Genomic DNA, 27339 nt, shown 5'->3' on the forward strand with positions numbered 1-27339 from the left:
TGCTTGTTATTAACTCAGGATTCATCTTCATCATCACCTGAAGCTGAGTCGGGCGAAGAAAATGTATCTTGAGGTTTTTGCAACATCAAATTATACGACTCTAGATCTGTGAAGAAAGTGGTAAGTGCAAAATGAGGTCGCACGAAATGTGTGTGGGGACTCCTGGTCGTAAGAACTCCACTGTGAAGAATAAATATTAACAACTACTGGAAAGTTAAAAAGTGTGATCTTCCATACTGTGTGTAATTGTAGACAATTTACAGTGATTTTCGTCTCTCCATTTAAGATTCAAATAGCTCCAATGATTTTTTAATTTTTTTGCTGTTTCAACATTTTATATTTTGCTGTTTACAATGAAGAAGAATTGGAGTTAGAGAAGTATCGTTGTACGTTCATCATACGAACTTACAACTATGATCTATTCGTTAAAAACCATTCAGTAAGTTTCAGAATCATTGTTTTTTCATAATTGATCAATGATTTGCCACATCACATTCCCTAATCTGTGACCTGCTACGCTGGTGACATAATGATAATTGCAACACATCAACACGCAGCAGCACTGCAGCAAATGTTATTGACAGGGGGTCTCAAAATGATTCCTTATTTCTAGATTTCCAGAATGCTTTTGTCACCATTATTCACAAGCACTTCCAATCAGATTGTGTGTCTTCGGAGTATCAGAGTATCACTTCAGTTGTGTGACTTCATTTACGATTTCCTGTCAGAAAGATCACAGCACATGCTACCTACTTGAAAATCACCATGTAAAACAGAAGTGAAATCCAACATTCCCCAAGGAGAGCGTCATAGGCCCTCTGCTGCTCCTAATATATATAATTAACATAGGAGACAATGTGAGGAGCACTCTTAGAGTGTTAGGTGATGATTCTGTCGTTTGCCATATACTAAAGCTACCTGAAGCTCAAAACCAATATTGCAAAATGATTTAAACAAAATATATGTTCAGTGTAATAAGTGGTAATTGTCTCTGAATAAGGAAATGTGTGAGGTCATCCACATGAGCACAAGAAGAAATCCATTAAATTTTGGTCACACAACAAATCACAGCAACGTAAAGATTTTCAATTCAAATAAGTACCTAGGAATTACTATTACAAACAACTTAAGTTGGAACAGTCACATAAATATTGTTGTAGTGATGGAAACCCTAAGTTTAGAGTAAATTAGGTGTAATTTTTGGTCCAGTTGATCCATAGTAAGGATATTCTCCAGAAGGTAGGCTGTGTTTTATTGGCAGAAGACTTACAAGATTCAAAAGGCCTACTCAAGAGAATCCCTGCTATTCACTTGTCTATCCTCTGCTAGACTATCACTGTGTGGTGTAGGATCCTTACCACATATGATTAACAGAGGACATCAAAAAGGTTCCAAGAATGGCACCACGTTTTGTATTATCATGAAATAGGGGAGAATATGTCACAGGTATGATAAGTAGGTTGGGATGGCAGTCATTAAAACAAAGCTGGTACTTGTTGCAGCGAAATCTTTTGATGAAATTACAATAACCGGTTTTCTCCCCTGAACACAAAAATATTTTATTGTCACCAACCTTTATAGGGTGAAATGATCATAATAATAAGAGAAACCAGAGTCCATTGTTCATTGTCCCCACGCAGTGTTCAAGAGTGAAATGGCAGAGAAATAGTCTGAAGGTAGTCTGAAGAATCCTCTTCCAGGCCCTTAACTGTGAACTGCAGAGTAATAATCTAGATGTTGATGTAGATATTCCCAGAATGTAGATGCTTCAGTGATGTGGGTTTCCTCTAACAAACTTCTTTGTAATGCTGACAAGACCCATCATCCTCTATTAAAATTATCTAACAGAATAGAAAACACAATGATTAAAGTTTTAGAATTCCATTCTGGTCCCAGGTTGATCTGGGGGGGGGGGGGGGGGGGGGGGAACATATGAGTCATATCTACTGAAGAATATCTAGGGTAACATATGCCGCTTGGGGTAGCTGTGCAGTCTGAGGCATGTTGTCACGGTTCGTGCGGCTTCCCCCATCGGAGGTTCGAGTCCTCCCTTGGGCATGGGTGTGTGTGTGTGTGTGTTGTCTTTAGCATAAGTTAGTTTAATTAGTGTGTAAGCCTAGGGACTGATGACCTCAGCAGTTTGGTCCCATAGTCCTTACCAAAAATTTCCAATTTCATTTTACAGTTGTCACATTTTTCCTGTAAGAAAAGGCACCTCTTTTATTGCCTTTGCATCTGTGTGTGCCACAGTGGCAGTGGGATGCAATATTTATCCAAAATGCAGATAAATTTACCAGAGGCATTATAGACAAGTAATCTTCTGCCAACCTGGTTCATAAATTGATTTTTCATGACATTTCTTCTCATGCCAGCAACAGCTGTACACGTTGCACACTGTAACAGCTTTTTTCAATATTCTGAATGTTAAAAGGCTCTGGTTATGTATTACAACTGAGCAAACATCTTCATTAATCGTACATCACCTTGATGTTGTTTATAATCTTCTATCCTGACTGTTTTCTTATGGTCACCTTCTTGTAGTTTCCCAATGCTCACAGTGGAGATTCTCTATATGTTAACTACCTAAATGAAATTTTTACACAAACAACTTTCACCTGATTGCAAGGAAGAAATGAAATACGTTTTTTCTACATGAATAACATTTACCACCACAGACCCCTCCCCCCCCCCCCCCCAAAAAAAAAAAATTGAGAATAAAGATGTCGTGTAAATTAACTTAATTCAAAAATGGTTCAAATGACTCTGAGCACTATGGGATTTAACTGCGGAGGTCATCAGTCCCCTAGAACTTAGAACTACTTAAACCTAACTAACCTTATGATATCACACACATCCATGCCCGAGGCAGGATTCGAACCTGCGAACGTAGCGGTCTCACGGTTCCAGACTGTAGCGCCTAGAACCGTTCGGCCACCCCGACCGGCTAACTTAATTAGCTAACTAAAACTTAACTATGACATTGTCCTATTTGATAAATTATTGACATTACTAAAATAATTGACCCCTGAGACTGAATTCAAATTCTCCGCTTAACCAAATCTGAATGAAGATACATCATACGTCAGTCAGTTTCAGCTGATAGTCTCTATGTTAACCAATGGTAAGAATCATAGTTTGCATGTATGTGTTTGTCTAAGGATTTATTATTCAGTTTAACTGATAGAAGGTTACTACATCCTTTTGATTCTTGATTCTTTCTTAATATAATTTATTTAAATTAATAGCAAATATATTATTAAAAACTAAGTCTTTATTCTCTACTTTATTACACTCTAGTAAACATTTTTTCTGGTACCAAACGCCGCGAGTTTCGAATCCGCTCCAGATGGCATGGAACTCTATGACCGCGAGAGGTCTCTGCAGCTGTCGCGCCATACGCCGCGGCTGCGCGCGCTTCTGGCCGCGAGTCTAACGTGAGGGCGCCACTGCGGAGCACGTGGTCCCAGCGGCCAGTAGCGACGTACCCTGTCGCGTATTTAGGCAACTGCCTTTCACCCAGCGAAGCAGTCTGGTATTCGCGTTGAGTAGGTTGATATCTCGCTTACAGACATCATGTTTACATTGCGTGTGTTAACTTCTCGTTTAGCCCGCATCTCGTGGTCGTGCGGTAGCGTTCTCGCTTCCCACGCCCGGGTTCCCGGGTTCGATTCCCGGCGGGGTCAGGGATTTTCTCTGCCTCGTGATGGCTGGGTGTTGTGTGCTGTCCTTAGGTTAGTTAGGTTTAAGTAGTTCTAAGTTCTAGGGGACTTATGACCACAGCAGTTGAGTCCCATAGTGCTCAGAGCCATTTGAACCATTTGAACTTCTCGTTTACGAGTGGACGTTGTTTTGATTTCGTGAGGTTATCTCTTGTGACTCCGTTGCTTAATACTTTGTTTTTGATCCTGGTGTCTTGCTCGGTTGTCCATCGTTGTGTTTGTCCTTCCATTCCCGTTCGTACGTCTTGTTTGTTCGCGGGCCGCTCCCGTTCGGTCCCGCCGCGTTTTCGTTAGTGGCAAGCCCGTGACCGTCCCTTCACGGTTACAACAGTCTTCTCTTTATCTCTTTCACTGCATTGTTATTAATAGGCAATTACTTCGCTTACATATCATTACACTGTCATAGCCAATTCGAAGTTCTTGTCATGATCAGTTGGGCTCTATCATGATTTCCGTTATTTCTAATCAATGGCAGTCCCATGTGATTAACTTGCGACAGTCAAATATTGTCAATTTTATTTAGTCGTACGAGGCGAAAACTTTTGTTTTCCATATGGAGTTGCATGCTGACGTTTCACTCAATATTACTTGCCATAGTTCCAGATCTCAGATGTGTGATAAGGTTCTTGACTTTATTCAGAGTCTTCTTCACATATGCCTCTAAATTGACGGTTGATCCCCTTGGCATCACATCCACAAGAACGTCGGCATCACAATCCCAGAAGACTGTCATCATGACTTTTCCAGCAGAGGGGGTCGTCTTGAATTTCTTTTTTTGTGGTGAATGAGGATGATGCCATCCCATGGACTGGCCTTTTATTTCCATCGCAACGTGGTGCACCCAGCTTTTGTTCCCTGTAACGTTTCTGACAGAAAGCCATCTCCATCAGTCTCAAAACGCTCCAACAATTCAGATGAAATAGCCTTTCTTTGAAACTTGTGGTCCACTGTGAGCATTTATGGGACCCATCGTGAGCACCTCTTCGAATATCCGAGAGTCTCAATTATTGCAGATGTACTTCCAATGCTAACCGACAACTGTAGAGCCAATTGTCTAGCTGTGATGCATCAGTTGGCATGAATAATGGCATCCGCATGATTCAGCATGTCTGGAGCCGCTGCTGTGACAGGAAGTCCTGAGCATGGCTGATCATGGAGCTCTGTTTCTGCATTTCCTGAGGCTGTAACTTTCTTTACCCATCGCCCAACTGTACTCCTATCAACTGCAGCATCGCCGCACACTGCACACAAATGTTTATGGATGTTCACAATGGTTTCTTTTTCTGCACACAAATTCAATAACAGCACGCTGCTTGTAATGTGAGTCGTATGTTGAAGCCATTTTGACGCTGTACTACGGCTCTGTCATCTGCCAGAATGGTTCGAAACTTCACCGGTGCACAGAACAAACATCAGATGTGAAGCACCAACAAAGACGTTCCTCCATTATCGGCTTTTTTTAAAAAAAGTGGGACATTACTTGTTGAATGACCGTAGAATATTTCTTTGTTCTTTATTATTCAAATTGTATATTCTGCTCACCTAATAAAAACTAAAAGAAAAAAAAAAAACAACATGGGGAAATTCAGACTAATTTACCATTGATTTGTTATTTTTCCCTTTCATTTATATGAACCAATACTAGCTACATATATTAAACCCTAGATCCATAGATCCTTTTACGAACACCTCTTTGTTGTTTCTATTTAATATTTTTTATTATTACAATATATGAAACATTTGGTTATTTGGTCTTCACTTTTTCTTTCTTACGTTAAAATGGAAATGCCGTGTGTCCAGGGCCTCCCATCGGCTAGACCGTTCGCCTGGTGCAAGTCTTTCGAGTTGACGCCACTTCGGCGACTTGCGCGTCGATGGGGGTGAAATGATGTTGATAAGGACAATACAACACCCAGTCCCTGAGTGGAGAAAATCTCCAAACCAGCCGGGAATCGAAACCGGGCCTTTAGGTATGACATTCCGTCACGCTGGGCACTCAGCTACCAGGGGCGGACTACGTCAAAATTATCCACAGTTATTGCAGTATTTATTCTTATATTCACAAAAACCCTTCAGGCATTAGAACACTCTTCTGAGATAATGCATGTTTTCTGTAGATTAATTTTGCCCCTCACCTGTGAAACAAGTTATCCACATTTTCTTATTGGCATTGTGCGTGGAATCAATGAACATTCTCGTGATATTACTAAAAAAGGACTTCATCGTTACTAAAATAATAAATAATTATTGTCAAAGACATAATTCTGTAAAAACCTGTTTCTCACAAGGGAACCTCCCCATCGCACCCCCCTCAGATTTAGTTATAAGTTGGCACAGTGGATAGACCTTGAAAAACTGAACACAGATCAATCGAGAAAATAGGAAGAAGTTGTGTGGAACTCTGAAAAATTAAGCAAAATATACAAACTCAGTAGTCCATGCGAAGATAGCCAACACAAGCATAATCTGATCGCAGGAGCACCGTGGTCCTGTGGTTAGCGTGAGCAACTGCGGAACGAGGGATCCTTGGTTCAAGTCTCCCTCGAGCGAAAAATTTTTCTTTATTTTCGCAAAGTTATGATCTGTCCATTCGTTCATTGACGTCTCTGTTCACTGTAATAAGTTTAGTGTCTGTGTTTTTCGACCGCACCGCAAAACCGTGCGATTAGTAGACGAAAGGACGTGACTCTTCAATGAGAACCGGAAACATTTGATCGCAAGGTCATAGGTCAACAGATTCCTGCACAGGAAAACACGTTTGATATATTCTATACGACACTGGTGACGGCATGTGCGTCACATGACAGGACTATGTTGTCGACCCACATAACTTGTACACTTGACGAATGGGTAAAAACTTTCTTCTACGTTGCCCGATTTAGGTTTTCTTGTGGATGTGATAATTACTCCAAAAGAAGTGATCTGTGTTCAGTTTTTCAAGGCCTATCCACTGTGCCAACTTATAACGAAATCTGAGGGGGGTGCGATGGGGAGGTTCCCTTGTCAGAATCTATCTATGGAAAGGTAATCGAAACCTAAAAGAAACAGTTCACTAAACTCCCCTTGAAGATCGCTATATACATTAAAGAAACAATACAGTTTACGAAAAAACTGAAACCCGGATGAAAAATCTTGTCACGTGTAGTCCAGACGTTATTTAAATACACTGGAATATTATAACGAACATGCGTGTAAACACAAACGACGGTGTTTCACGGCTAAATGGTGACCATTAGGTTCTAGAATCATAAAAGAAGGTTGTATACATGGAAGAAGCCTGGAGATACCGACAGGTTTCAGATAGATTATATAATGGTAAGACAGAGATTTAGGAACCAGGTTTTAAATTATAAGATATTTCCAGGGCAGAGGTGGACTCTGACCACATTCTATTGGTTATGAACTGTAGATTAAAACTGAAGAAACTGCAAAAAGGTGGGAATTTGAGGAGACGGGACCTGGATAAACTGACTAAACCAGAGATTGTACAGAGTTTCAGGGAGAGCATAAGGCAACAATGGACAGGAATGGGGGAAAGAAATACAGTAGAAGAAGAGAGATGAAGTAGTGAAGGCAGCAGACGATCAAGCAGGTACAAAGACGAGGGCTAGTAGAAATCCTTGGCTAACAGAAGAAATATTGAATTTAATTGATGAAAGGAGGAAATATAAAAATGCAGTAAATGAAGCAGGCAAAAAGCAATACAATCGTCTCAAAAATAAGATCGACAGGGAGTGCAAAATGGCTAAGCAGGGATGGCTAGAGGACAAATGTAAGGATGTAGAGGCTTATCTCACTAGGGGTAAGATAGATACTGCCTACAGGAAAATTAAAGAGACCTATGGAGGAAAGAGAACCACTTGCATGATTATCAAGAGCTCAGATGGAAACCGAGTTCTAAGCAAAGAAGGGAAAGCAGAAAGGTGGAAGGAGTATATAGAGGGTTTATACACGGGCGATGTACGTGAGGACAATATTATGGAAATGGAAGAGGATGTAGATGAAGATGAAATGGGAGATACGATACTGCGTGAAGAGTTTGACAGAGCACTGAAAGACCTGAGTCAAAACAAGGCCCCGGGAGTAGACAACATTCCATTAGAACTACTGACGGCCTTGGGAGAGCCAGTCCTGACAAAACTCTTCCATGTGGTAAGCAAGATGTAAGAGACAGGCGAAATACCCTCAGACTTCAAGAAGAATATAATAATTCCAGTCCCAAAGAAAGCAGGTGTTGACAGATGTGAAAATTACCGATCTGTCAATTTAGTAAGTCACGGATGCAAAATACTAACGCGAATTCTTTACAGACGAATGGAAAAACTGGTAGAAGCCAACCTGGGGGAAGATCAGTTTGGATTCCGTAGAAATATTGGAACACATGAGGCAATACTGACCCTACGACTTCTCTTACAATCTAGATCAAGGAAAGGGAAACCTACGATTCTAGCATTTGTAGACTTAGAGAAAGCTTTTGACAATGTTGAGTGGAATACTCTCTTTCAAATTCTGAAGGTGGCAGAGGTAAAATACAGGGAGCGAATGGCTATTTACAATTTGTACAAAAACCAGATGGCAGTTATAAGAGTCGAGGGACATGAAAGGGAAGCAAAGGTTGCGAGACAGGGTTGTAGCCTCTCCCCGTTGTTATTCAATCTGTATATTGAGCAAGCAATGGAGGAAACAAAAGAAAAATTCGGAGTAGGTATTAAAATCCATGGAGAAGAAATAAAAACTTTCAGGTTCGCCGATGACATTGTAATTCTGTCAGAGAGAGCAAAGGACTTAGAAGAGCAGCTGAACGGAATGGATAGTGTCTTGAAAGGGGGATATAAGATGAACATCAACAAAAGCAAAACGAGGATAATGGAATGTAGTCGAATTAAGTCGGGTGATGCTGAGGGAATTAGATTAGGAAATGAGACACTTAAAGTAGTAAAGGAGTTTTGCTATTTGGGGAGCAAAATAACTGATGATGGTCGGAGTAAAGAGGATATAAAATGTAGACTGACAATGGCAAGAAAAGCGTTTCTGAAGAAGAGAAATTTGTTAACATCGAGTATAGATTTAAGTGTCAGGAAGTCGTTTCTGAAAGTATTTGTATGGAGTGTAGCCGTGTATGGAAGTGGAACATGGACAAGAAGAGAATAGAAGCATTCGAAATGTGGTGATACAGAAGAATGCTGAAGATTAGATGGGTAGATCACATAACTAATGAGAAGGTATTGAATAGAATTGGGGAGAAAAGGAGTTTGTGGGACAACTTGACTAGAAGAAGGGATAGGTTGGTAGGACATGTTCTGAGGCATCAAGGGATAACCAATTTAGTACTGGAGGGCAGCGTGGAGGGTAAAAATCGTAGAGGGAGACCAAGAGATGAATACACTAAACAGATACAGAAGGATGTAGGTTGCAGTAGGTACTGGGAGATGAAGAAGCTTGCACAGGATACAGTAGCATAGAAGAGCTGCACCAATCCAGCCTCGGGACTGAAGACCACAACAACAACAACATCAGCTTTGTTTCCTATTGTAGCACACAAGGACCGCTACCAACTAGCAAGGAAAGTCTTTCAAGTGCTGCTCTCCCTCTCGCAGTCCCGTTAAATTAACAATCTTAGACTCCTCTTCATCTTATCCTTCCTTCCCCTAATTACGATTTATCAGTTTTATTACCGTTATCAACTTCGTTTCTGTAAAAATAGCTTCACATCCGTGGAAAAGAGAGGAACACGCAGTCACCAAAACATATAACACAAATTACATAGGAGTGCAGCAGCACTCAGACGAATACGTAAGACCAGTCTGAATGCGGGAACAGCGCAGCGTAATTTGCTGTGCCGCTCTTTCACTGCATTCAGTGAGTCGGTAGATGTGTTGCACATTGGCAAACACGTCTCTAGTAAACCTGGTCATACTGCTGTGTATCACCGTTAACGTAAAGCACTAGCGTGAAAAAATCCGACACGAAACCCACCAGTATGGGATGGAAGCTTCAGGGCAGAATGCAAAATGAGGGTTTGTATTGTCAACAGTAAGTACTAGTAGTGAATGTAGCACTTTAGCTATACAAGCAGGACACTCATCGCATGTCTTTGTTATTTGCACTGTTATACGGATATTTTCAGTGCAGTACAGATAAAAAAAAAATTGGGAGCAAGAAATCAAACGAAATTCGTTTACGAGTCACCAAAATACAAATAAAACATTGGTTAAAAACCTCTGAAAATATGCCAGTGGAATTATAGTTCGCCCTTTAGAGACCTTACAGCATTCAAATAATGCGAAAGTTAATAGCACTTCGGTCCATCCTGGCGCCCTCCGCCTCTCTTACGCTGGTGAATGTTAGAGCTTATTTTTCAAGTACTGCTCTGAAATACGTTCTTCACTATGCCTGAACACAGTAGAAAATTAATAATGGGCCTGAATCTGACAGTCTCATTATCATTATTTACTGTAAACCGATAATTTGCTGTCAGATTACGAAACTGCCCGCCTAGGTTGCGAAAACAGGAATGGCCTTCCGATACCCCAGCACAAAAACACCACCATCCTGTTAATTTAATCTCTGTACTAAAGGATTCGGGATTTCTTTCGAAACACCGTGGATTAGTTTGCTCCGATAAAACCGTAATTAATATATTGTACGAACAACACATTCCAGAAAATCATTTTGAGTGTTACTGTGGGCACGCGTGTTGCTACAGTAATGTCTGGTTACTCTTATTCAGAAAAAGAGCAAGGAATGATTGATTGATTCGATAAAAATCATACGAAGGTCGTATAAAATGTTCACAGCTGAGACTACACAAGACTTCTACAGTAACTTGATGACATACTCAGTAAGGACTAAAGATGCGCCGCCGGTTTCAAACTGTTCAGTAGGATTGGTTTGAAATCGTTTATTAACAGATTTAAACGATACAACTGGATGGACTGCTGGAAGTATAATACCATAAACAAAATACTTGTGGGGCTTATCTATACATACGTAGTTTAAAGCCCTCCAACCGTGTTTTTCTGTCTGCATACGAAGGCTAATCTCAGGAACTACTGTAGGGATTTTGACGCGGTTTTCACTAACAGACTGATTCACGAGGAAGGTTTAGATATATGGGCTATGCCAGACAACTCGTCCATCTACAGACACTTACACCCAAACCACCAGATGTTAGACACTCGGACCGGTACCAAACGTGTCGTCCAACAAAGAATACTGACAGTTTTTTTAATGTATGATGCGTGAAAGTGTTATATGGGACTATTAATACTTCCGCACGTGTTATGCAATTGTTCCTTTATTCTACTGTTTATGTTTATTTAGTGAAAGTACAGATGCTGCTTCATGACGAGTGGTGTCTGCTCTGCAGCACATGCCCGGCAGAGCACCACACCTATCTATACAAATGTACTCTGTAGGTTTGTTACTTTCAACTAACGAAGAGAAAGCAGACTGCCGTAAGAACATTGCTACAAACTCTAAAACGTCCTTTTACATGTCAGGAAGATGGTCTCCTATATAACAGCTTTACAGTTAAAACGAAGTCAAATCTCAAGAGGTTCGAACGCGGAGCCTTTGGCACGACAATCATACGCTCTAACAACTCACCTACGAAATACTTACAGATGTATCGCCTTTCCTAAGCTCAGTAGTTCTGGTGTTATTTTTAATTACCATTTACGTATGTTCTACTGGACGACAGCACACAGCACGAACTAAGTCGGTGTTTTGGTTGATACTCTGTCTAAATACAACGTTTGGTACCGATCTGAGTGTCTGACATATGGGGGTGTGAGTGTTAATGCTAACCGTGTGAACTATGAAGAAGAGCGGTAGTAATCTATACCTGACGCTCAAAATGGCTCTGAGCACTATGCGACTTAACTTCTGAGGTCATCAGTCGCCTAGAACTTAGAACTAATTAAACCTAACTAACCTAAGGACATCAGACACATCGATGCCCGAGGCAGGATTCGAACCTGCGACCGGAGCGGTCGCTCGGTTCCAGACTGTAGCGCCTAGAACCGCACGGCCACTACGGTCGGCCCTCACGCTCAGAATTTACAGTTACTGTGTAAAGTAACTGTTTAAAATCCCAAAGCTTTTTTTTAAAAATTGATTCTTTTATTCCTGGCAATAGCTTTACACTTGGGTTAGAAGCCATAACTTCAACAAACAAGAGAGCACCCCCTTCCTCGTCTCCCCTTTTCTAATAATCATGGTACCTCAGAGGTAAGGATAATGCATGCGGAAGCAATTAGTGACGTCACCCTGCAAATGATAGTCACAAAGAGTTTCACACATGCAATAATTTAATTAAATTATGAAGTAATTAGTTTCCTTAGGAATCATTAATGAATATTGGAGAAAATGGCAGCCATTAATTGACTACTGATTGACAAACAGTTCAAATATAACATAGTGATTTACTGAGCTAAGGACATGGGAAATATACTATACATTGCAATAAATTGCATGGTAAGTACACAATGATTGGAATATTAAATAAGAAGTTGGCCACGGACTTGAAGGGGCTCCCACTCTCAAATAATAAGAAGAGTAAGCTGATCAACCACTTGAGTCCGCACATAAATGCTACATCCTCACCTTTTTAACAGAAGGGCGATGCTAGTGGGAGTAACTGGAAAAAGCAGATAAGTTCGATGGTATAGGCGATACTGAGAACTCGTGGAGCTGAGTGCTTCAGTGCAGGAAGTTTTACAAAATCCGTACAATGCTGGGGCAGCCAAGATACTTTACCACAAAGATCTTCAGCAGTACGAAGTCGGCAAACAGCAACAGGTGGTGCAGTCGCTGATATCTGCGTCTCCGTCTCTTTTAATATGCCCCGTGCGCGGGGAAGAACCAGACTCAAATTTCTTCTGTACGGATGACACAGACAGTGCATTTGCTAGATCGCGATAAAGTCTATCCAGGAGGAGACACAGAGAAGAACGCCTAACCGAAATTTTCCCCCTGGACAATACTAGGGCTATATCCAGAGTCACTTCTATAGCGCACCACACTGACGCGTTCCAAGTTGGCCCATCTGCGAGTACCACCACTACCGAAAGTTCCCATTCAACGGTGGCCACGGGGGCATCCGCAAGTTGTACGATTCAAGGTGCACTGAAACTGATGAACAATATACACCCATCCTATGGGGTCTTGCCCCACCATTACAGGAAGACGTCAAAGATCATCATTGTGAGCTGCCCTGTCGATTTCTTACATCTACGCTAGCGCGGGAAATAGTCCCGCCCATCGCTACACATACACTTCTGGAAATTGAAATAAGAACACCGTGAATTCATTGTCCCAGGAAGGGGAAACTTTATTGACACATTCCTGGGGTCAGATACATCACATGATCACACTGACAGAACCACAGGCACATAGACACAGGCAACAGAGCATGCACAATGTCGGCACTAGTACAGTATATATCCACCTTTCGCAGCAATGCAGGCTGCTATTCTCCCATGGAGACGATCGTAGAGATGCTGGATGTAGTCCTGTGGAACGGCTTGCCATGCCATTTCCACCTGGCGCCTCAGTTGGACCAGCGTTCGTGCTGGACGTGCAGACCGCGTGAGACGACGCTTCATCCAGTCCCAAACATGCTCAATGGGGGACAGATCCGGAGATCTTGCTGGCCAGGGTAGTTGACTTACACCTTCTAGAGCACGTTGGGTGGCATGGGATACATGCGGACGTGCATTGTCCTGTTGGAACAGCAAGTTCCCTTGCCGGTCTAGGAATGGTAGAACGATGGGTTCGATGACGGTTTGGATGTACCGTGCACTATTCAGTGTCCCCTCGACGATCACCAGTGGTGTACGGCCAGTGTAGGAGATCGCTCCCCACACCATGATGCCGGGTATTGGCCCTGTGTGCCTCGGTCGTATGCAGTCCTGATTGTGGCGCTCACCTGCACGGCGCCAAACACGCATACGACCATCATTGGCACCAAGGCGGAAGCGACTCTCATCGCTGAAGACGACACGTCTCCATTCGTCCCTCCATTCACGCCTGTCGCGGCACCACTGGAGGCGGGCTGCACGATGTTGGGGCGTGAGCGGAAGACGGCCTAACGGTGTGCGGGACCGTAGCCCAGCTTCATGGAGACGGTTGCGAATGGTCCTCGCCGATACCCCAGGAGCAACAGTGTCCCTAATTTGCTGGGAAGTGGCGGTGCGGTCCCCTACGGCACTGCGTAGGATCCTACGGTCTTGGCGTGCATCCGTGCGTCGCTGCGGTCCGGTCCCAGGTCGACGGGCACGTGCACCTTCCGCCGACCACTGGCGACAACATCGATGTACTGTGGAGACCTCACGCCTCACGTGTTGAGCAATTCGGCGGTACGTCCACCCGGCATCCCGCATGCCCACTATACGCCCTCGCTCAAAGTCCGTCAACTGCATATACGGTTCACGTCCACGCTGTCGCGGCGTGCTACCAGTGTTAGAGACTGCGATGGAGCTCCGTATGCCACGGCAAACTGGCTGACACTGACGGCGGCGGTGCACAAATGCTGCGCAGCTAGCGCTATTCGACGGCCAACACCGCGGTTCCTGGTGTGTCCGCTGTGCCGTGCGTGTGATCATTGCTTGTACAGCCCTCTCGCAGTGTCCGGAGCAAGTATGGTGGGTCTGACACACCGGTGTCAATGTGTTCTTTTTTCCATTTCCAGGAGTGTATAAGTTCAAAAGTTCATAGAGCCGCCAGCACCAGGGAGTCTCACTCAGCGTGTCGTCCAGCGTCTGCTTTGGGGAAGGTCGGAATACGTTACTGTCAGCCAAGATAGGCCAACAAACTAGACTCTCATAAAGCTATTAAACCAGCACCGGCCGTCACCTTCCCACTCGCTCCACAATGTGTACAACAGACCGGAATGTAACTATGGTCGCAGGTGCAGAAGCACAAGCCGGTCTCTATTGTCCCCAGACCCTAATTAATTCGCAGGAAGGCTGTTCGAGAACCAGCCCGTCTCTGCCTTCAATGGTCCCAAAGGTATCCTGGATCTGCCATTGACCACCCCAATAAAGGCTAGCGGTCCCACAAAGAAAACTTGCCGAGTCCCACACCGAGGACGATTAGTGTTCTCAGTGCTATTGTGTTACACAGAATGAACTTGTTTGACCTTCTCCCGTGGGGACATAACAAAAACGACGACAGAGATTGCAAAAATGAGAGGGGACAGGCCATAAAGGGCATGCAAGAGGCGTGTCAACCCTCATGTAAAACAAATTCACAAACTTATTGACTCAGTTTGCAATATACACTGAAGAGCCAAAGAAACTGGTCCACCTGCTTAATATCGTGTAGGGCTCCCGCGAGCACGCAGAATTGCAGCAACACGACGTGGCATTAACTCGACTAATTTTTGAAGCAGTGCTGCAGAGAACTGACATCATGAATCCTACAGGGCTGTCGATAAATCCGTAAGAGTACGAGCGAATGGAGATCTCTTCTGAACAGCACGTTGCAAGGCATCCCAGATGTGCTCAATAATGTTCATGTCTGGGGAGTGATGGCCAGCAGTTTAAACTCAGAAGAGTGTTCCCGGAGTCGCTCTGTAGCAATTCCGGACGTGTGGCGTGTCATATTGTCCTGCTGGAATTGGGCAAGTCCGTCGGAATGCACAATGGACATGAATGGATGCAGCTGATCAGATAGGATGCTTACTTACGAGTCACCTGTCAGAGACGTATCTAGACATATCAAGAGCCCATATCACTCCAGCTGCAGACGCCCCACACCTGTATAGGGCCTTCATCAGTTCTAACACTCCCCTGCTGACATGCAGGGTCCATGGATTCATGAGGATGTCTCCATACCCGTACACGTCCATCCGTTCTATACAGTTTCAAACGAGTCTCGTCCGACCAGACAATATGTTTCCAGTCATCAACAGTCCATTGTCGGTGTTGACGTGTCCAGGAGAGGCGTAAAGCTTTGTGTCATCCAGTCATCCAGTGTACACGAGTGGGCATTCGACACCGAAAGCCCATGTCGATGATGTTTCGTTGAATGGTTCGCATGGTGACACTTGCTGATGGTCCTGCATTGAAATCTGTAGCAATTTGCAGAAGGGTTGCACTTTGTCACGTTGAACGATTCTTTTCAGTCGTCGTTGGTCCCGTTCTTGAAGGAATTTTTTTGGTCGCAGCGATGTCGCAGATTTGATGTCGTACCGGATTCCTGATATTCACGGTACACACATGAAATGGTCGTACTGGAAAATCCCCACTTCATCGCTACCTCGGAGATGCTGTGTTCCATCGCTCGTGCGCCGACTATAAGACCACGTTTAAGCTCACTTAGATCTTGATAACCTGCCATTGTAGCAGCAGTAACCGATCTAGCGACTGCGCCAGACACATGTTGTACACTACTGGCCATTAAAATTGCTACACCAAGAAGAAATGCAGATGGAAACGGGTATTCATTGGACAAATATATTATACTAGAACTGACATGTGATTACATTTTCACGCAATTTGGGTGCATAGATCCTGAGAAATCAGTTCCCAGAACAACCACCTCTGGCCGTAATAACGGCCTTGATACGCCTGGGCATTGACTCAAACAGAGCTTGGATGGCGTGTACAGGTACAGCTGCCCATGCAGCTTCAACGCGATACCACACTTCATCAAGAATAGTGACTGGCGTATTGTGACGAACCAGTTGCTCGGCCACCATTGACCAGACGTTTTCAATTGGTGAGAGATGTGGAGAATGTGGTGGCCAGGGCAGCAGTAGAACATTTTCTGTACCCAGAAAGGCCCATACAGGACCTGCAACATGCGGTCGTGCATTATCCTGCTGAAATGTAGGGTTTCGCAGGGATCGAATGAAGGGTAGAGCCACAGGTCGTAACACATCTGAAATGTAACCTCCACTGTTCAAAGTGCCTTCAGTATGAACAAGAGGTGACGAGACGTGTAACCAATGGCACCACATACCATCACGCCGCGTGATACGCCAGTATGGCGATGACGAATACACGCTTCCAATGTGCGTTCACCGCGATGTCGTCAAACACGGATGCGACCATCATGATGCTGTAAACAGAGCCTGGATTCATGTGAAAAAATGTCGTTTTGCCATTCGTGTACCCAGATTCGTCGTTGAGTACACAATCGCAGGCGCTCCTGTCTGTGATGCAGCGTCAAGGGTAACCGCAGCAATGCTCTCCGAGCTGATAGTCCATGCTGCTGCAAACGTCGTCGAACTGTTCGTGCAGATGGTTGTTGTCTTACAAACGTCCCCATCTGTTGACTCAGGGATCGAGACATGGCTGCACGATCCGCTACAGCCATGCGGATAAGATGCCTGTCATCTCGACTGCTAGTGATACGAGGCCGTTGGGATCCAGCACGGCGTTCCGTATTACCCTCCTGAACCCACCGATTCCATATTCTGCTAACAGTCATTGGATCTCGACCAACGCGAGCAGCAATGTCGCGATACGATAAACCGAAATAGCGATAGGCCACAATCCGACCTTTATCAAAGTTGGAAACGTGATGGTACGCATTTCACGAGGCATTACACGAGGAATCACAACAACGTTTCACCAGGCAACGCCGGTCAACTGCAGTTTGTGTATGAGAAATCGGTAGGAAACTGTCCTCATGTCAGCACGTTGTAGGTGTCGCCACCGGCGCCAACCTTGTGTGAATGCTCTGAAAAGCTAATCATTTGCATATCACACCATCTTCTTCCTGTCGGTTAAATTTCGCGTCTGTAGCACGTCATCTTCGTGGTGTAACAATTTTAATGGCCAATAGTGTATTATATGCCAACTGGCTTGCCGCAGTGGTAACACCGGTTGCCGTCCGATCACAGAAGTTAAGCGCTGTCGGGCTGGGCCTGCACATGGAAGAGTGACCATCCGGTCTGCCGAGCGCTGTTGGCAAGTGGGGTGCTCTCAGCCCTTGTGAGGCAAGCTGGGGAGCTACTTGATTGAGGATTAGCGGCTCCGGGGTCGGAAACTGACATCCGGCCGGGAGAGCGGTGTGCTCACCACATGCCCCTCCATATACGCGTCCAGTGACGCCTGTTGCTGAGGATGACACGGCGGCCGGTCGGTCCCGCTGGGCCTTCATGGCCTGTTCGGGAGGAGTTTAGTTTAGTTTAGTGTATTAAATAGGCGTTGCCGACTGCAGCGCCGTATTCTGCCTGTTTACATATCTTTGTATTTGAATATGCTTGCCTATACCAGTTTCTTTGGCTCTTCACTGTACATGCGGCCATTACTTTGAATCGTCATCCCGTGAAAGAAAGGTATTTTCTTGACGGTATTGAGTATCTACTCAGTTACAATTGTATCTGACGTAAATGACACCAATTTTCCTGCCGTCGAGGGAGTCAATCTGTTTCGGACTGTTGGCTTCTTCCGCTGCTGATTTTGATCGTGCGTTTAAAGTCCTAGATGTCATTCTACACAAAGATTACATAATGTACAGTCCTCGCCACCAGGTCGATGAAGACACGTGATTAGCAGCCAACATTCATTCCTGTCATATTTGGCCCTTGGTGCACCGCTTTTGCCTCAGCGCCGGTTTTGGGTAGCACAATTTTGCCATGCACGGTGTATTTTAATTATGGCGGCATGGGAACAGTTTAAAAACTTCGCCATTTCCAAAATGCTTCCACCCTTGGCCTGAAAGCCCTTAGCCGTTTCCAAAATGCTTTGATCCTTGGCCCGAAGGCCAATGATCACGCTCTTCTGGATGTCAGATAAATCGCTGCGTTTCCGCATTACAACGAGCGCACTGTTTTCCATGTTCCTCCACTGACACGCTTTATATTCACTCCATTGCTAGCGGTGCCACCCGCCTTTCGTTAGTGCTTATTTCAATCTATCAAACGTAGGTAGGCGTTGGTCACATCAATATGACTGTACCGCGGGGGCATATGGCTAGAACATTTTTTATATCTGTTATTCTATACTCATCCGGGTAAGGAGGGATGTTCTAGAACTTTGACCTTTTTAGTCAGATATCTCAGCAGACTGCGAGTCCCTCAGTGGAGTTCGCAACTAAGAATAATTTGGGAAGAAATTTCCAGTTCTGGCATTCACCTGATAACCAAGGGAAACCTCATGAATCGGTATTAGGTGTGTGTGTGTGTGTGTGGGTGGGTGGGTGTGTAAGTGAGAGAGAGAGATACTGGGATGCAGGAAGAAATAGGAAAGAGGGACACAAAAAACCCACCATGAATCATAACAGGCGAATCCCAGAAATAGATAGTACGATATATTCCAAAGCTAACATGGTATGACAGTATCTTAAAAATACGAGCGCACTTCAAAAAGCAAGTTATGACAGGCGAAATAACTTTGACTGAATGCTGCACTATACTTCAAAGTGACTCAGGGACATGGTATTATTTTTCAGAATAGTTACCAAGTCTCTGTGAATAATTGTCGGAACTTTCTACCAGTCATAAATTCCTCACCGATAGAAAACCGCTCCTTGTCACGGAGTTTTTAGAGAGCTGCTGTAAAGACGTCCTTATAGTTAGAAATTCTCTTTCCTCTAGAATGTTCTTTCAGTGTGCCGAAAAGATGGAAATCGCATAATGTAAGATCTGGACTTTGATCAGCATCAACCACGTCTGTGCTGCCTTGGTCAAACTGATGGTAACATTTCAGTGTGGTTAGACGTGACATAGCATTTGGTCCTTATATTGCCAGAATTTCACTGTGAACTTTGTGCAGTTAAGACATTTTGCGCCGGCCGTTGTGGCCGAGCGGTTCTAGGCACTACAGTCTGGAACCGCGCGACCGCTACGGTCGTAGGTTCGGATCCTGCCTCAGGCATAGATGTGTGTGATGTTCTTAGGTTAGTTAGGTTTTAGTAGATCTAAGTTCTAGGGGACTTATGACCTCAGATGTTGTCCCATAGTGGTCAGAGCCGTTTGAACAATTTTTAAGACAGATTTGGAAAGAGAATCAGCATCGGCCGTATTTGTTTTATTATTCGCAAAATCGATTTTCGGTCACTTAGTGACCATCCTCAGTGCTGTAATATACAATTAAAATTCGTAGGCACTGGTATCAACAAGTTTAGAGTGATCACTCTAAGCTTGTTGACACCAGTGCCTACGAATTTTAATTGTATATTACAGCACTGAGGATGGTCACTAAGTGACCGAAAATCGATTTTGCGGATAATAAAGGAAAAAAATACGGCCAATGTTGGTTCTCCTTCCAATTCTATCCACTATTTGGTCGTGGTGCACAGAAAACTCCATGCAGTCTGTGGTGTCACCGCCGTCCGTTAGTATACGGTGGACCCGCGTATCGCCATTGTCAGTGATTGCAGACCGAGCGCCGCCACACGGCAGGTCTAGAGAGACCTCCTAGCACTCGCCCCAGTTGTACAGCCGACTTTGCTAGCGATGCTACACTGACAAATACGCTCTCATGTGCCGAGACGATAGTTAGCATAGCCTTCAGCTACGTCATTTGCTACGACCTAGCAAGGAGCCATTACCAGTTTATATTGAGCATATTAATGTACCGTCAAGAGCGATGTACACCAATTATGGATTAAAGTTAAGTATTACATCAACTACGTACTTTATTTGCTACTAAAAATTCCCTTAACTGTTCCAGACCTCACGCCAGTCTGCGTGAGCTTAACGCGTGACTTTCGGCTTCCTCTCATAGTGACTTGGCTGTCTTGCCAAGTCACAACACAGTCGCCAATCAATAATTTTTTAAGATGTTTCGCACACAAGAGTTGTACTTTCCCTCACGTTTCAGTTTTGGAATACGTTTCCAGTTGCTGTGCTATTTCATTCCCACACTGTGATGAGCATGTTATCTGTATGGCAACACAACTGTGTCTGCAGAAAACCCGGAATGTGTACTGTCTACTGCCAACACGCAGCTGTAGTTGCTCAATGGCCCTAGCGCGTAACTTACCTTCCGAAGTCCCTAAGTGTAAGAGGCCCTAAGCAGCATTAACGTTTAAAAAAGTTCTTTGTTCTTTTCGCTTGTATTTTCTGTCGACTATCTTAACCCAACTCCGCAAAGTTATCGAGCAGCCAAGGAAACCAACTTCTTGTAGAACTGGTTTAATTATTTATCAGGAACACTCATGTTGAGAGAAGTACTTGGAGATGTCAATGCGAAAATCTTCTACCAAAACTGCTTAATTTTACATCGCACGCAATAAAAATTGAGTGACACAGAGATCGGTCGCCGCGATGGGGTAGTCTATCTGACGCCAGCGCACTTAAATGAGACGGAAAACTTGTGACGGAAAAGATTAATTCGACTTCCGCCAGCCGTCACTCGCACACTTCCTAGTCTGCGTCGCTTTCCACTACATTAACCGCTATCTGCTGTGAGTGACAGATAATATTTGAACTGACTACCTATCTTTCGTGAGGGATAACCGCCTATTAGTTAAATGATGATCGATAGCTTCTGCGGAGAACCCGTCTTCTCGTGGATGTTTCAACGCAGTGATATTCGTAAATTCGACGGTTTCCAGTTTTTAAGCAGTTCTTTTGGAAATTAGCCTCACGATAGGTATCTTACAAAAAATTTCTGGAAAAATCTGGCAATTTAGCGAATAACGCAAACTTAGGAATGTTTCAGAGAATTGCTAATAAAGAAACGTTCGCACGTGGACTAAGATATCTAGACAAATATCACTTTTTGACACAATGTTACAGCACTGGCGAAATAATGCTGTAATCTACAAAACATTTTCAGTGGCTACTGTATCTAGAATGAGAGAGTTGGTTGTGCATAAAAATATTGACGGTTCACCGCGAATTTAACTTTAATGTCCATCTGCATTAAGATTGCCCCGATATACCGAGCGAGGTGGCGCAGTGGTTAGCACACTGGACTCGCATTCGGGAGGACGACGGTTCAATCCCGTCTCCGGCCATCCTGATCTAGGTTTTCCGTGATTTCCCTAAATCGTTTCAGGTGAATGCCGAGATGGTTCCTTTGAAAGGGCACGGCCGATTTCCTTCCCAATCCTTCCCTAACCCGAGCTTGCGCTCCGTCTCTAATGACCTCGTTGTCGACGGGACGTTAAACACTACCTACCACCACCACCACCACCATTGCCCCGATAGCTGAATGGTCAGCATGACGGATTGCCGTCCTAAGGGGCCCGGACTCGATTCCCCGCTGGGTCGGGGATTTTCTCCGCTCAGGGACTGCGTGTTGTTTTCAACATCATTTCCATTTCCATCTCCATTAACACTACACTGAGATGACAAAGGTCATGGGATACCTCCTAATATCGTGTCGGACCCATTGGAAGTCCCCTGCAGAAATATTGAGACATGCTACCTCTATAGCAATCCATACTTGCGAAAGTGTTGGCAGTGCATGATTTTGTACCGTACTAACCTCTCGATTATGTCCTGTGAATGTTCGATGAGACTCATGATGGCGATCTGGGTAGCCAAACCATTCGTTCGAGTTTTCCACTATATTCTTCAAACCAATCGCGAACAACTGTGGCTGGGTGACATGGCACATTGTCATTCGTAAAAATTTCACCCTTATTTGAGAACATGAAGTCCGTGAATGGCAGCAAGTGGTCTCCATGTAACCGAACATTACCATTTGAGGGCAATGATCGATTCAGTTTGATCAGAGGACCAAATCCATTCCATGTGAACACTGCTCACACCATTAGGGAGCCACCAGGAGCTTGCACAATGCCTTGTTGGCAGCTTGGGTCTATGAGTTCGTGGGGTCTGTGCCACACTCTAACACTACCATCAGCTCTTATCAACTGAAACCGTGACTCATCTGACCAGGCAATGGTTTTCCAGTCATCTAGGATCCAACCGATATTGTCACGAGCCAGGGCAGGCGCTGCAGACGATGTCGTATTGTTAGCAAAGGCACTCGCGTCGGTTGTCTACTGCCACAGACCGCTGACGCCAAATTTCATCGCACTGTCCTAAAGGACTCGCTCGTCATATGTCCCACATTGATCTCGGCAGTTATTGCACGCAGTGTTGCTTGTCTGTTAGCACTGATAACTCCACGCAAACTGCCTTGTCCGTGGGAGAGGTAATGCCTGAGGTCTGGCATTCTCGTCACATTGACAGTATGGATCTCTGAATATTGAATTTCGTAACGATTTCCGAAATGGAACGACCCGTGCGTGTAGCCCCAACCACCATTCCAAGTTCAAAGTCTGTTAATTTCCGTCGTGAATCACCTGAGTAAAAATGATAGCTCCGCCACTGCCCTATCCTATTATACCTTGGGTATGCAATACTACCGCCACCTGTATACGTGCATATCGCCAACCCATGACTTCCTTCGCCTCAGTGCGTGTGCTAGAGCCGTGTACTATCCGGTCTTCAGAAAGGCAATCCATAGATAAATTCTAATATCTTTCTCTTCGGATAGGCAGTCCATAGGTATATTATAACATCCTTCAAGCGTATCCAATAACTTAAGAACGTAGGAAGATTAGGGTTTAACGTCTGATAAAACATAACATACGCTAGGACTGAGTAAAGATAGGGAAGGAAATCAGCTGCATCTTTCTAAAGGGACCATCTGGGCACTAGCACTAACATATAAGACATTGAGAAAAATGCCACACTACGGTCGCAGGTTCGAATCCTGCCTCGGCATGGATGTGTGTGATGTCCTTAGGTTAGTTAGGTTTAAGTAGTTCTAAGTTCTAGGGGACTGATGACCACAGATGTTAAGTCCCATAGTGTTCAGAGCCAGCCAAAATGCCACATATTAATGGATAGAATATCTCTCCAAGATTCGATTGGCAATATGCACCGTGACATAGTTGCTCTAGGGGGAGAGGGGGAGGGGGGCAAGCATGTAAGAACATACAGGGTGTTAGGGATATAAATGCAGACATTTTTACTGATGACTTAGGGCAGAGTGCCGAATATCATTATTTACTTCATTTGCAGACTAATAAATACAGATATTATGAGCTGTATGTTTTTAGGTTTGTTACTATCTCCAAGTGCTAGTATGTGCGGCAAGACCAAGGCGTGGCGACCGTTGTGGCCGAGCAGTTCTAGGCGCTTCAGTCCGGAACCGCGCGACTGCTATGGTCGCAGGTTCGAATCCTGCCTCGGTCATGGATGTGTGTGTTGTCCTTAGGTTAGTTAGGTTTAAGTAGTTCTAAGTTCTAGGGGACTGATGACCTCAGATGTTAAGTCCCATAGTGCTCAGAGCCGTTTGAACCATTTTTGTATGTTGATTTCCGTAAATTGGCCAACATACTATTAAGAATGTGGTCGTGCTGATGTAGCACATCAGTGTATGTCAGACGATTTAGGACCTAAAATTCTGACGCCTATTACTTTCTGGAAGTCAACATTCGCTACACGTTCCTTAGTACGTGCAGAATTAGTGGATAGCTGTGGCGCATAACACTGAAAGTAGCACTTGAGCTTCAACACTTCACAGAGAATCGAGGGTGACGAGTACGGCAAAGGAGGCAGCCTGCCACAGGAGTATGCAGAGCTACAAACTGCGGCAGCACAGCTGTTAACCATCGTAGATGCAGTACCTGAAGCTGTAAGGACACTTCGTGGTGACGCGCAGACCTTTCTAAAGCGTTTGATTGTGTAGATCACGTTACACTCTTAGAAAAACTTAAGTTTTGTGGAATCGATGGCTTTACACACAACTGATTGGAATCGTAATTGGCAAACGGAATGCAGAAAGTTGTGCTGAATAACTCAGGCATAAAAGATACAAAATTTTAGTGACTCGGAAGAAATCACCAAGAGATTCCACAAGGTTGAATTTTGGATCTACTCCTATTCCTTACGTATGTGAGTAACCTTCCACTTAACATTCATCAGGCAGAACTGATACTTTTTCCACACGATACTAGCATTATAGCAAATCCCATTAGAGAGCAAGCCAACAGAAGAGACTGTTAATGTTGTTTCTCAATAAACTATTGAGTGATTGTCTGAAAACTGACTTTCCCATAATTTTGAGAAAACTCACTGTATTCAGTACTATACGTCATACCAACAACTGATGTACCGTATGAACAGCACTCAATAAACTGGGTAGAATGCTCAGTGTACATACAGATGAAAACTTGAACTGGAAGAAACATATTAATGAGCTTCTCAAACACTTAAGTTCAGCTACTTTTGAGCTTCGTAGAATTTATAATTTTGGAAGTAAACAAATCAACCTCCTGGCGTCATTTACGTATTGCCACTCAATAATATCTCACATAATTATTTTCTAGGGTAATTCATCAATTTGAAAGAAAGTACTCATCGCGCAAAAGCGAGAAATAGGAATAATTGGTATTCACCCGCAGTTATCATTAGGCACCTCTTCAAGGAGTAATGCGGTTTAACAGCAGCATAACAATACATATTTGCTAATGAAATCCGTCATAAATAATCCACCTCAATTTGACAAGAACAGTGAAATGCACACCTACAACACTAGACGAAAATATGACCCTAATTACCCACTGTTAAAGCTGTCAAGAGCTCAGGAGGGAGTTCAGTGTGCAGCAACAAAAAATTTTGATCACTTGCCATACAAGACAAAATGTCTGACAGTTAGAAAAGCAAGTTTTTAATCTGACCCAAAAATGTAACCTGGACATCTCCTATTCTACGGGCGAATTTCTATTTAAGATCTGGTAGCCTATATAAAAATGGTTTTTAAGTGTAGTTGCATGAGGAGGACTAAAACAAAATACTATTACTGTTAACACTAACCATGTATCAGCAGTGATCAACGACATGAGGATGCGAAAGGCAATAGAAATCAGTGCATAGCGTGTATCCACAGGACATGTGGCCTGTAACTGAAAAAGTGTCATCATGATCTCTCTATTGGCAAAAGATTCAGGAGAGATGACCATAAAAAGATTGAATAATCAAAGAAAGGAGTCGGGGGCGTGGAATATCAGAAGCCTGAATGTGGTAGGGAAGCTAGAAAATCTGAAAAGGGAAATGCAAATGCTCTATCTAGATATATTAGGGGTCAGTGAAGTGAAATGGAAAGAAGACAATGGTTTCTAGTCAGATGAGTAAGGGGTAATATCAACAGCAGCAGAAAATGGTATAACGGGAGTTCAAAAAAATGTTCAAATGGGTGTGAAATCTTATGGGACTTAATTGCTAAGGTCATCAGTCCCTAAGCTTACACAGTACTTAACCTAAATTGTCCGAACGACAAACACACACATCCATGCCCGAGGGAGGACTCGAACCTCCGCCGGGACCAGCCGTACAGTTCATGACTGCAGCGCCTTAGACCACTCGGCTAATCCGACGCGGCATATAACGGGAGTAGGATTCGTTATGAATAGTAAGGCAGGGCAGAGAGTGTGTTACTGTGAACAGTCCAGTGACAGGGTTATTACTATCAGAATCGACAGCAAACCAATACCGACAACGATAGTTCAGAAATACATGCTGACGTCGCAAGCTGAAATTGAAGAGATAGAGAAAATATATGAGGATATTGGAAGGGTAATACAATACGCAAAGGTAGATGAAAATCTAATACTCATGGGGGACTGGAATGCAGTAGCAGGGGAAGAAGCAGAAAAAAGGTTACAGGAGAATATGGGCTTGGGACAAGGAACGAGAGAGGAGAACGACTAATTGAGTTCTGTAATAAATTTCAGCTAGTAATAGCGAATACTCAGTTCAAGAATCACAAGAGGAGGAGGTGTACTTGGAAAAGGCCGGGTGATACGGGAAGATTTCAGTTAGATAGAGATAGAGTTCAGATAGAGATTCCGAAATCAGATACTGGATTGTAAGGTGTATTCAAGAGCAGATATAGACTCAGATCACAATGTATTAGTGATCAACAGTAGGCCGAAGATTGAGAGACTGGCCAGGAAGAGTAAATACGCAAAGAAGTTGGATGCGGAAGTACTCAGGAATGACGAGATACTGTTGAAGTTCTCTAAGGCTGTAGATACAGCAATAAAGAATAGTCCAGTAGGCAGTACACTTGAATAGGAATGGACATTTCTAAAAAGGACAACCACAGTAGCTGGAAAGAAAAACATAGATACAAAGAAGGTAATAGCAAAGAAACCATGGGTAACAGAAAAAATACTTCAGCTGATCGATGAAAGATGAAAGTACAAAAATTTTCAAGGAGATTTAGGAATAAAGAAATACAAGTCGCTGAAGAGTGAAATAAACAGGAAGTGCAGAGAATCCAAGACGAAGTGGCTGCATGAAAAATGTGGAGAAATCGAAAAATAAATAATAGTGGGAAGGACTGACTCAGCATATAGGAAAATCAAAACAACCTTCGGTGAAATTAAAAGCATGAGTGGTAACATTAAGAGGGCAACCGGAATTCCATTGTTAAAGGCAGAGGAGAGAGCGGAAACAGCACGTTGAAGGTCTCTACGAGGAGACAGATTTGTCTGATGTGATAGAAAAAGAAACAGCAGTCGATTTAGAAGAGATAGGGTACCCAGTATCAGAATCAGAATTTAAGAGAGCTTTGGAGGACTTAAGATCAAATGAGGTCGAAGGGATAGACAACTTTCCATCAGAATTTCTAAAATCATTAGGGGAAGTGGCAACAAAACGGCTATTCACGTTGGTATTTATGAGTCTGGC

The sequence above is a fragment of the Schistocerca americana genome, chromosome 8, assembly GCF_021461395.2.
Source record: "Schistocerca americana isolate TAMUIC-IGC-003095 chromosome 8, iqSchAmer2.1, whole genome shotgun sequence".
Classification (NCBI taxonomy): Eukaryota; Metazoa; Arthropoda; class Insecta; order Orthoptera; family Acrididae; genus Schistocerca; species Schistocerca americana.